Source organism: Symphalangus syndactylus, chromosome 7 (genome assembly GCF_028878055.3).
Source record: "Symphalangus syndactylus isolate Jambi chromosome 7, NHGRI_mSymSyn1-v2.1_pri, whole genome shotgun sequence".
In the NCBI taxonomy this organism is placed as follows: domain Eukaryota; kingdom Metazoa; phylum Chordata; class Mammalia; order Primates; family Hylobatidae; genus Symphalangus; species Symphalangus syndactylus.
In genome coordinates this window covers 123,304,775-123,315,897 of record NC_072429.2, presented here as the reverse complement: position 1 = coordinate 123,315,897, position 11,123 = coordinate 123,304,775, and positions in this window count along the sequence as shown.

Below are 11,123 nucleotides of genomic sequence, written 5' to 3'. Positions count from 1 at the left end.
AGGAGAGAGGCCATTATGGGGAAAAAGATCCAAAAGGACTCATCTAAAACACAAGTTGGGTAGAGGAGATAGGTGAGTACTATTCTATTATGTTCATGGAAAATGAGTTCATGGGCTTTCCTCTAATTTTTATTTTAAAAGTAAACGTAAATATTAAATAAAATTTTTTTAAATGAACAAATGCTTCAGTCTTTATTAATGTTTTAACTGTCCCTGATTTTAATTTGATGTACAAATTTTATTAGTGTAAGAGTTTCTGAGACTAAATTCCATCTTGGGCCGAGAACTTTCAGGAGTGGTGGCAGTCTTTTTTTTTTTCACATAGCTTCTCCAAGCAGGCTGTCTGCCAAACTTGTCCAACCCACCTTATTTTGTTACTGTTGTTGTTCTGTTTTGTTTTAGGCTGTTAACAGCCTGAAGCCATGGTTTTTAGTTTCTGTTTCTAGTGATAAGCGGAAAAGAGAGATGAGGAGGTATTTACTGACCCAACCAGAAGCGGAAACTAAGAACCCATGACTGTATTCTCTCCCTTGGACACCCCTGTGTGAGCTCTCTTTCTCCATCCATAAAACGAAGGTTTGAATGAGGTCCTGGCAACTGTGTTAAAATACTACGTTAAAATTAAATTTATAGTAATGAGGTAATTTATAGGATGCTTAGGAATTTTTAAGATAAAAGATGTTTCCAGCTGGGTGTGATGGCTCATGCCTGAAATCCCAGCACTTTGGGAGGCCAAGGAGGGTGGATCCCTTGAGCCAGAAGTTCAAGACGAGCCTGGCCAACAAGGCAAAACTATATCTTTACAAAAAAAATTGTAAAAATAGCTGGATGTGGGCTGGGCTCGGTGGCTCACACCTGTAATTCCAGCACTTTGAGAGGCTGAGGCGGGCGGATCACAAGGTCAGGAGTTCGAGATCAGCCTGGCCGACATGGTAAAACCCCATGTCTATTAAATATACAAAAATTAGCCGGGTGTGGTGGTGGTCACCTGTAATCCCAGCTACTTGGGAGGCTGAGGCAGAAGAATTGCTTAAACCCGAGAGGCGGAGGTTGCAGTGAGCCAAGATGGCACCACTGCACTGCAGCCTGGGTGACAGAGTGAGACTCTGTCTTGGGGAAAAAAAAAAATAGCTGGGTGTGGTGGCATACGCCTGTGGTCCGAGCTGCCCAGGAGGCTGAGGTGGGAGTATCACTTGAGCCTGGGTAGCAGAGGTTGCAGTGAGCCAAGATCGCGCCGCTGTACTCTAGCCTGGGTGACAGAGTGAGACCCTGTCTCAAAAAAAGGTAATGTTTCCAAGAAATAGCTACAATTCACTGAATCTAATCTTTGCTTGATTTCTGCATTGATTTGAATGTTGCACAACTCAGGTGTACATTTATATTGAGTCTGCACAAATAGTGTGGTTCATGAGTGTGTGTGTGTTAATACACACACACAAACTGTATACATAGAATACCTGTGTTCAGAAATAACAATCTGTTATAAATCTTTCAGATTTAACAGCTCAGAACGCCTTTTAGTAGCTTTCAAAACTTTTAGAGGTAGGATGTGTAAAAACTAGTTTGAATTTTTTCTTGACATTTGCATTAATGAAGTCTTTATTTCCTACAACAGAAACTGATTCTTCTGGGTTATCTTAAGCAAAAAGGGAATTTATTAAGGGGTTGTTTTCATTATTCCTCAAGATTTCAAGTCCCAGGAGAGACCACCTATATTAGGCCATTCTTGCATTGCTATAAGTACCTGAGGCTGAGTAATTTATAAGAAAAGAAGTTTAATTGGCTCACGGTTCTACAGGCTGTACAGGAAGCCCAGTGCCTGCATCTGCTTCTGGGGAGGCCTCAGGAAGCTTTTGCTCATGGCAGAAGGTGAAGTAGGATCAGGCACTTCACATGGCAAAAACAGGAGCAAGGGGGTAGGAGGAGGTGTCACACACTTTTAAACAATCAGATCTCATGAGAACTCACTATGGTGAGGACAGCACCAAGCCATCAGAGATCAGTCCCCATGACCCAAACACCACGAGGCCCTACCTCTAACTGGGAATTACATCTCAACATGAGATTTGCAGGGGAGATCCAAACTACATCACCATCCAATTGGTCAAGCTTATTGGATCACGTATCTGCACCCTAGCTTCTGTAGTGGGAGGAAGCAGTAGGAAACATGCACTTGGATTTAACCCCTTCACTCCCCACTTCTACTAGTATGTATTTTCTTCAAGTGGACGATAGGGATACTGGTAGGAATGGTAGTGTCCTAGTCTGTATTCTGTGGTTTATAACAGAATACCTGAAACTGGGTAATTTATAAAGAAAAGGAATTCATTTCTTGCAGTTAGGGAGGAGGCTGAGAACTTCAAGGTGGAGGGACCACATCTGGGGAGAGTCTTGTTGCTGGTGGGGACTGCAGGGAATCAAGGGGGCTAAGCATGCCCACTCAGGCCTTTCTTCCTCTTTTTATGAAGCCACCAGTCCCAGGCCAGGGACGGTGGCTCACGCCTGTAATCCCAGCACTTTGGGAGGCCGAGGTGGGTGGATCACCTAAGGTCAGGAGTTTGAGACAAGCCTGGCCAACGTGGTGAAACCCCATCTCTACTACAAATACAAAAAATTAGCCTGGTGTGGTGGGAGGCTGAGGCAGGAGAATCGCTTGAACCAGGGAGGCAGAGGTTGCAGTGAGCCGAGATCACACCACTGCACTCCAACCTGGGCAACAGAGCAAGACTCTGTCTCAAAAAAACAAAAAAAAAGCCACCAATCCCCCTCTCATAGTAACCCATTAATCTATTAACCGATCAGTCCATGCATGGATCACCAGCCCTCATGACCCAATCACTTCTTAAAGGCCCCACCTTTCAGTACTGCTATATTGGGGATTAAGTTTCCAATATGTGTAATTTGGGGGACACATTCCAACCAAAGCAGGTAGGATTGATAGTGAAAATATATACCATAACTTTTTCTCAGACCCTGGGAATTACTGTACTTGATCTCTTATCCTAAATTACTTTATGGTTTTTCTCTTCTCATTAAATTCAGATGTGTCCATCAGAATTCTATTTGAATTTTCTGGTTTTGTAGATGCCAAATAAATAGGAAGAGTTTGTTGTTGCTACTTCTACACTACTGTGTATGTAGAAGTGGGAATGTAAACTAGTACAACCACTATGGAAAACAGTGTGGAGATTCCTTAAAGAACTAAAACTAGAATTACCATTTGATCCAGCAGTCCCACTACTGGGTATCTACCCAGAGGAAAAGAAGTCATTACATGAAAAAGATACTTGTACATGCATGTTTATAGCAGCACACTTTGTAATTGCAAAAATGTGGAACCAACCCAAATGCCTATCAATCAGTGAATGGATAAAGAAACTGTGGTATAAATATATGACGGAATACTACTCAGCCATAAAAAGGAATGAATTAATGGCATTCACAGCGACCTGAATGAGATAGGAGAGTATTATTCTAGGTGAGGTAACTCAGGAATGGAAAACCAAACATTGTATGTTCTCACTCATAAATGGGAGCTAAGCTATGAAGATGCAAAGGCATAAGAATGACACGATAGAATTTGGGGACTCGGGTAAAGGGTGGGAAGAGGGTAAAGGATAAAAGACTACAAATTGGGCTCAGTGTATACTGCTTGGGTGATGGGTAGACCAGAATCTCACGAATCACCACTAAAGAACTTACTTGTGTAACCAAGTACTACCTGTTCCCCAAAAACCTATGGAAATAAAAAAAAATTTTTTTAAGTTTGTTGCATAAGTTAAAGGAAACAACAGAGAATATAGTGGCATTTGAAGTAAATGTTAAGTATATACTGACTGACTGTGGTTTGTTCGTTCAGCAGACATTTACTGAGTACTTTCTATGTGCTTGGCAGTATGCTAGCCCTCTTCTGCCTCTTTCTAGTTCTGCGTCTTGAGGCAAAGTATTTAAGCTGTCTAATCTTTAGTATCATTTGGGAAAAAGAATATTGCCAGATAAGATATGAAATACATGACATGCACTATCCAATTTAGCCCTCACCAAACTTGTCCAAGGACACAGAACGAGTCAGTCAATAGTAGTGGCAGAGCCAGGTTTCTGATTCAGATTTTTCTGATTCCAGAGCCTAAGATCTGATCCTCTGCAAGTACGTTCTCATGCTTTTTACAAGAATTAAAGCAATATATCTTAAATACCTAGTATAGCATGTAGTAACCAAGTTGTAGGAGATACGCTCATTGGAACCCCTGTTACTATGCACAGCACTTTGCAGTGACTCCATTTATGACTCAGGAGTGCTGTGAAGATATTAGTTCGAATTATTATATGAAATAAGTAGGACTTAATTTACATTAGAATATGAATGAATGATAAAATATGTTAATCTTGGGTGATGGTCAAGCATAATCTGAGGACTGAGATACTGCTGAGAGGAAGAGTACAGGTAACACTTAAGTTGAAAACATCTGTCAAAGCAGAGAGCCCAGAGAAGATGGCTATAGTATCCCACTGATGGGAAGTATGGGACTTTTCACCTTAGGTGGGATTTTGTAATCCGGGTTTCTGATAATTGCTTCTCATTTCACAGTTACACCCAACTGGATACAATAAAGATGTTGACCTATAGATTCTATGTAATCTCAATATAAAAAAAAAAATCTCAGCAGGTTCTTTTTTCCAAAAATCAAAAAGCCAATTTTAAAATTCCTAAGAAACTGGAAAAGGTCAAGAATAGCTAAGGCAGTCTTAAAAAACAAAGTGGAAGGATTTATACTGTGAGACATCAGGACCTATTCTAAGCTATAGTAATGAAGACAAGATAGTATTGGTGCATGGATAGAAAAACTGACCCATGGAACAGAACAGAACAGAAAGTCTAGAAAAACTCCACACATATGGGGTCACTTGATTCATTAGAAAAGTGACACTAGAGTGCAGTGGGAAACATGATAAGCCAACAATATAATAGGACTCTGGATACTGCTTAACAAAGGACAGCATATCACTTAATGGTGAAACATGCTGGAAGCATTCTCCCTAAAGTTAAGAGTAAGAAGGTTGCTCACTGCCACCATTACTATTTATCATTGTATTAGAGGTGGGGGCTGGGAATAAGGCAAGTTAAAATGCTTCCCTGTTTACCAAGATTTAGCTGTTTTTCTCGAATAAAGGCACCTCAGATTATTTCAAGCTTTTAGTTACTTTCTAGAGTTCTGAAAAAGTTGACTGACCATTTTTGCCTGTGTTCTCATTGATTTTATAGAGGAGCCAGTATTTGGAGATGTTTACCCTGCTGTTTTGGAAGTTGTCCATTTTACTTGATATTGGGATGTATCAAGAGACCACACCTTGAGTGTAAAATACAGGTATATTCCTTCCTGCCATCATCGTGTAGCAATAATGGTACTTCCTCCTGATGACTGGATTCAATTACCCCAACTAACATGGTGACTCTTCCTTGCCTGCTGGTCTCCTGGCAAAAGGACCTTGAACTGGGGAACCTCAGCAAGTTAAAGTTTAAAGGATCTATTATTGTGTCTCTTGATGAAAAGGTTCCTCTCTTGGGAATCAGGACTTCTAGACTCACAAAGTTGTGGGGATGAGAAGTTCAAACTCCCCACATGGGTCACTGGGAGTGAGAGTATGTGGTTATATTAATTTCCCATCGCTGCTATGACACTATAAACTTAGTGGTTTCAAACAACACAAATTTATTTTCTTACAGTTCTGGAAGCCTAAAATCAAGGTATCAACAGGACTGTTTTTCCTGAAGTCTTCAAGAAAAAGTCTGTTTCCTTGCCTTTTTCAATTTCTAGAGGCTACCTACATTTCTTGGCTCATGGCCCCTTACTCATATCACCGCATCCTCCTGCTTAAGTCATTGCATCTACTAAGCAAATCTGCCTCTCTCGTAAGAATCTTTATGATTATATTGGGCCTATTGGATAGTCCAGGATAATCTCTGTATCTTGAGGTCATTAACTTAGTCATATCCACAGTCTCTTTTATCATGAAGGTAAAATATTCATAGAATTCAGGTATTAGGATCTGAACATATTTGGGGGCCATTATTCAGCCTACCACACAGTGGGAATTCTATTTATATCCTTTCATTCCCAAACATGCATGTTATGTATATATGAGACACAGCACCATAAAATGAGTGTTGATTTAGAGTATATACTGTACTTTGGTGGACAAGGTCATTCCATCTTCACAGGCTATTATCTTCAAGCTTTTGCTTCAGTTTCACCTTCAAAAGGGTTTTCCATCATTCCATCAGTCCAACATTTTCTTGGTTGTATAGTATGTGATAGGACCAGTGGATCTCATGGTTATGTACCTGCTGACACACCTCCTTTGCTGTAAAGTGGGTCCCTAAATCAAAGGCAATATTACACAGGATACATGTTGATAGATCAAATACCTGTAAACCTGTGAATAGTAGAGCTGGCCAACAACTTATAGGCAAGGAAGTAAAACTCAGACATGCAGATGGGCCGTTTCTAGTCAAGGAGAATCACTGCCCATTCTAGGATGGAAGGAATCCAACATAAATCAACTTGCTGCCCAATAGCTGTTTGGTATACTTGAGGGTTGGTGCTGTATCAGGAACTTGGTGTTTAACATTGGGGAGTGGCTATTTTGTTGTTGTTGTTGTTTGCTTTGTTTGAGACGGAGTTTCACTGGTTGCCCAGGCTGGAGGGCAGTGGCGCCATCTCAGCTCACTGCAACCTCTGCCTCCTGGGTTCAGGGGATTCTCCTGCCTCAGCCTCACGAGTAGCTGGGATTACAGGCATGCGCCACCATGGCCAGCTAATTCTGTATTTTTAGTAGAGACGGGGTTCCTCCATGTTGGTCAGGCTGGTCTGAAACTCTAGACCTCAGGTGATCCACCCACCTCGGCCTCCCAAAGTGCTGGGATTACAGAACGGAGCCACCGCGCCTAGCCTGGGGAGTGGCTATTGGATAAGTGGAGGCTATCTATTGGCCTCTTGCTCACTTGCATTCCTGCAAGATGACTACTTTGTCATGCGCCCCCTATGCCATTCCTGGGGGCGGAGGGAGGGGGCGGTGGAGCTGATGGCTGCAGCTGCTGAAGTTTACTGGCTGAATCTGTCTACTTGGTTATTTAATGCTGCTTACATGTTGGATTGTCTCTGGCAGATACAGATTGTGTTATACAATACAAAAACCCCTCCTTATGTGCCATATCTCATATATTTCTCCTCTGCTTCTCCAGACTTCTTGTCCCTGATATGCATGTCTTATTCCAGACCCCTGATCAACTAGCCAACTTATTTGCCATGAAAATATGTTCTTACTTCAAGACAGTTTCTTTCCACATAAAGTTGATGACCAGGAATACTGCCCCACATTATGCCTTTTGGGAAGGTTCTCCTCACTGCTGTCTTTTAAGGCCAGTCCTGTGTGGAGCTGTAGGGCAGTAGCAGTCCATTTTTGTTTTGAACCTATATTCCGAGAAAACTCAGTGAATTCAGCTCAGGCTTTTTTGTCCTCCATAAGCTAGACATGAGAGCCTCCCAAGTGGCCATAATTGTGAGCTGAGGAAGGGACATTGGTAAAGAATCAGATATGACATGGGAGCCTGACCACCTGTCTGTGCCCAGCTCATGATGGGCCTCTCTGGCTACATGGTCACTTGATGTCCATAATCAGTTCTTACCAAGGCACATTAGCATGGATAGAGTTGTTTTGGGGGTTTTGCACTGCAGATGGTCCAGCCTTGCCACAGAATGCCAGGAGTCGACCTTGTGATTCTCCCATTGGAGCTTGCCATCAACTTTCATGGCTTCTTATCACATTTACTGTTGTCCCATAGAATATCCTGAATTGGTCCATGCAACAGGGCTAAATACACCATACCTGCTAGAGAACTTTTACATGCTACAGATCCCACTGAAAACTGGCAGATTTCTATCTCACCCAGTTTACAAGTCAGAACAGTACTGCCAACTTCTGAATTCCCACAGAAGCCTACACAGCTTGGTGTGCTTCCCTGGTGGCAGAATAATTTTGGTGAAATGAGTGGGTGAGATGCAATAATTTGTCCTTTACTGTGAAGGGGATATCTTGGCATTCAAGCAGCCTACTGGGCCCTAAAAATTTCACTGAGGTAACAGCTTGCTGGGTCTTAAGGATTATTTTCCATCCTCCAGTGTACAGTATGCTAGCTGCTTATTATTCACCTTACCCAGCTAGCATGATGTCATCAATGTGGTAGGTCATTGTGACATTATGTGGGATGTTCAGATGGTCTGTATCTCTTTGGATTATGATGCAGTGTGGAAGAGTTAACATAACCCTAAGCCAATACTATAAATGGGTACTGCTGTCCTATATAAACACAAACTTAATTCTTGTCCAGCACCCTCAGGACCCAGTTCCATACACATGCTCATGGTTCCTGTTGGTACATGTTGGTTAGATCCTGCATCTCTTTGGTCATATAAGCCCATTTGGAATTGAAAGTAGACACACAGAATGAGGGCAAAACAGCTGCAGAACAGCTGCTTCATCATGGTGTTGTGGGCTTTTTTCTTATTAGGTTTGGTTACCTTTGAGTTTTTAAATTATGTGTAAAGCTTCGATTAAAAAAAATTATTAAAAAGAAACTGAGACAGTCTGTCTATCCACCTATCTCTATTTACCCAATGCTGTTGTTGTGTTACATAAAATTCAATTTTAGCTTCATATTCATGCAATATTTTCGTTTACCCTTGATTCAACCTTGACCTTTAAAAAGCCAAAAAGACAAATACCTATTCTGACACTGGTTCTGATCTCTCTGAAATTCTGTGTGACCAATGGTCAAGTAACCTTGCAGGTTATTTATCATGTCTAATCTGAAAAAAGTCATTGTATTTACTAATATTTTAATATTCACCTTATAGGTAAGCATTCTAAACATGATTGTGGCAAGAAATTCTTATATGCTTTACATGTTGAAATTCTGTGTCAAATGAAGTACATATGTATATTATTGCAAGAGTGAATTTCTTCAATAATGATTGTGACAGCTAGTAAATTTAAGTAGAAAGTAATTATAAACTTCCAAATACTTTTTTTAAATGGGCAAAATATATGAAACAGTGGCCCTGAAGGCATTCGACATAGGCAGTGAAGAATAGTAACCCATGAGAGATGGAATGCAAATAAGGTGAGCAATAGAATTGCTCCAACTTGCTGCCTGAAGAAAGGCTTCCACATGGGGAGAGGGAACCCAGAAGACTCTGTGAGGTGAGGAGAGATAAGTGGGAGTCCTGAGAGCCCAAGGCAACTAGAGTTCACAGGGTAGAATACTAGAGAGGACAGAGTGACACAGAACTCCAGAGATCTGCTGACCATTCTTCTAAAGTATTAAGCTAAGTAATGATCAGTACATGCATGAGAGGAAATAACCAAAGGCTTGGCAAAGAACCATCAGAAAGGATTAGAGGAAACAATACTCAAAGCTCACACAGGATGGTGAATGATTCCTGATCCCGTCAGCAAGAGAGGAAAAGATCCTAATTCACAAGGCACCAGTTAGAGCACTAAGAAAGGTCTTGCTTCAATAGTGGGAAAAATTAACCCTCGACTAAATGCTCTAGAATAACCTAACAAAGCTTAAAAGCAAGACCCAAAAACATTCAAACTGTCCAAATAACTTAATCATACTCCAGAAGAAAGTTCAAACTGTTTTAGGGATATGAAAATAATCTACAAAGTAAAATTCACAATGGCTGGCATCCAATCAAAAATTACCAGGCATGCAACAGAAAAATACAACCCATAATAAGAAAAATAAAACATTCTGGGCTGGGTGTGGTGGCTCACACCTGTAATCCCAGCACTTTGGGAGGCCGAGGTAGGTGGATGACCTGAGGTCAGGAGTTCGAGACCAGCCTGGCCAACATGGCAAAATCCCGTCTCTACTAAAAATACAAAAATTAGCAGGGTGTGGTGGTGCTCACCTGTAGTCCCAACTATTCAGGAGGCTAAGGCAGGAGAATTGTTTGAACCCAGGAGGCGGAGGTTGCAGTGAGATCGTGCCACTGCGCTCCAGCCTGGGCAACAGAGCAAGACTCCATCTCAAAACAAACAAAAAATAAACATTCTGTCAAAACTGACTCAGAAATTACAGATGATGAAGATTATTAGACAAGGACATTAAAACAGTTATTATAATTATATTCCATATATTCAAGAAACCAGAGGAAAGACTGAAGATATTGCAGACAATGAAGGTATAAAAAGACCCATATCAAACTTCTAGAGATGAAAACTCCAATGTGTGAGATGAAAAATATGTTAGATGAGATTAATGGCAGATTAGATATTGCAGAAAGAAAGATTAGTGAACTTGAAGACACAGCAGAACCTCCCTGAAACAGAGAGAAAAAAGAACAAAATGAGACACACACCTCGTACCAAAATAAATAGAGCATCAGTAAAGGGTGGGACAACTTCAGGAAGCCAAATGCATGTGTATAATTGCAGTCCTTGAAGGAGAAGAGTGGGGAGCAAACAATGGTGGTGGTCTAGTCCAAAGTAAGTAGAAAAAAAAAATGAGAGCAGAAATCAAAATGTGGGCCGGGCGCGGTGGCTCAGGCCTGTAATCCCAGCACTCTGGGAGGCTGAGGAGAGTGGATCACGAGGTCAGGAGTTCAAGACCAGCCTAGCCAAGATGGTGAAACTGCCTCTCTACTAAAAATACAAAAAATTAGCTGGGCTTGGGGATAGGTACCTGGAATTCCAGCTACTCGGGAGGCTGAGGCAGGAGAATCGCTTGAACCCAGGAAGCGGAGGTTGCAGTGAGCCGAGATCGCGCCACTGTACTCCAGCCTGGGCGACAGAACAAGACTCCATCTCAAAAAGAAAAAAAAAAAAAAAGAAAAAGTAGAAACACAATAGAGAAAATCAATGAAATCAAAAGCTAATTCTTTGAGAAGCTAAGTTTGATAAACCTCTAGGCCGACTGATCAGGAAACAGAGAGGACAAATTATCAGTGTCAGTAATGAGAGGTCATAACACTACGGATTCTACAGTTGGTAAAAGGAACATTTTGAACACTTTGTATCAGTATATTTGGCAAATTAGATAAAACAGAAAAGTTCTT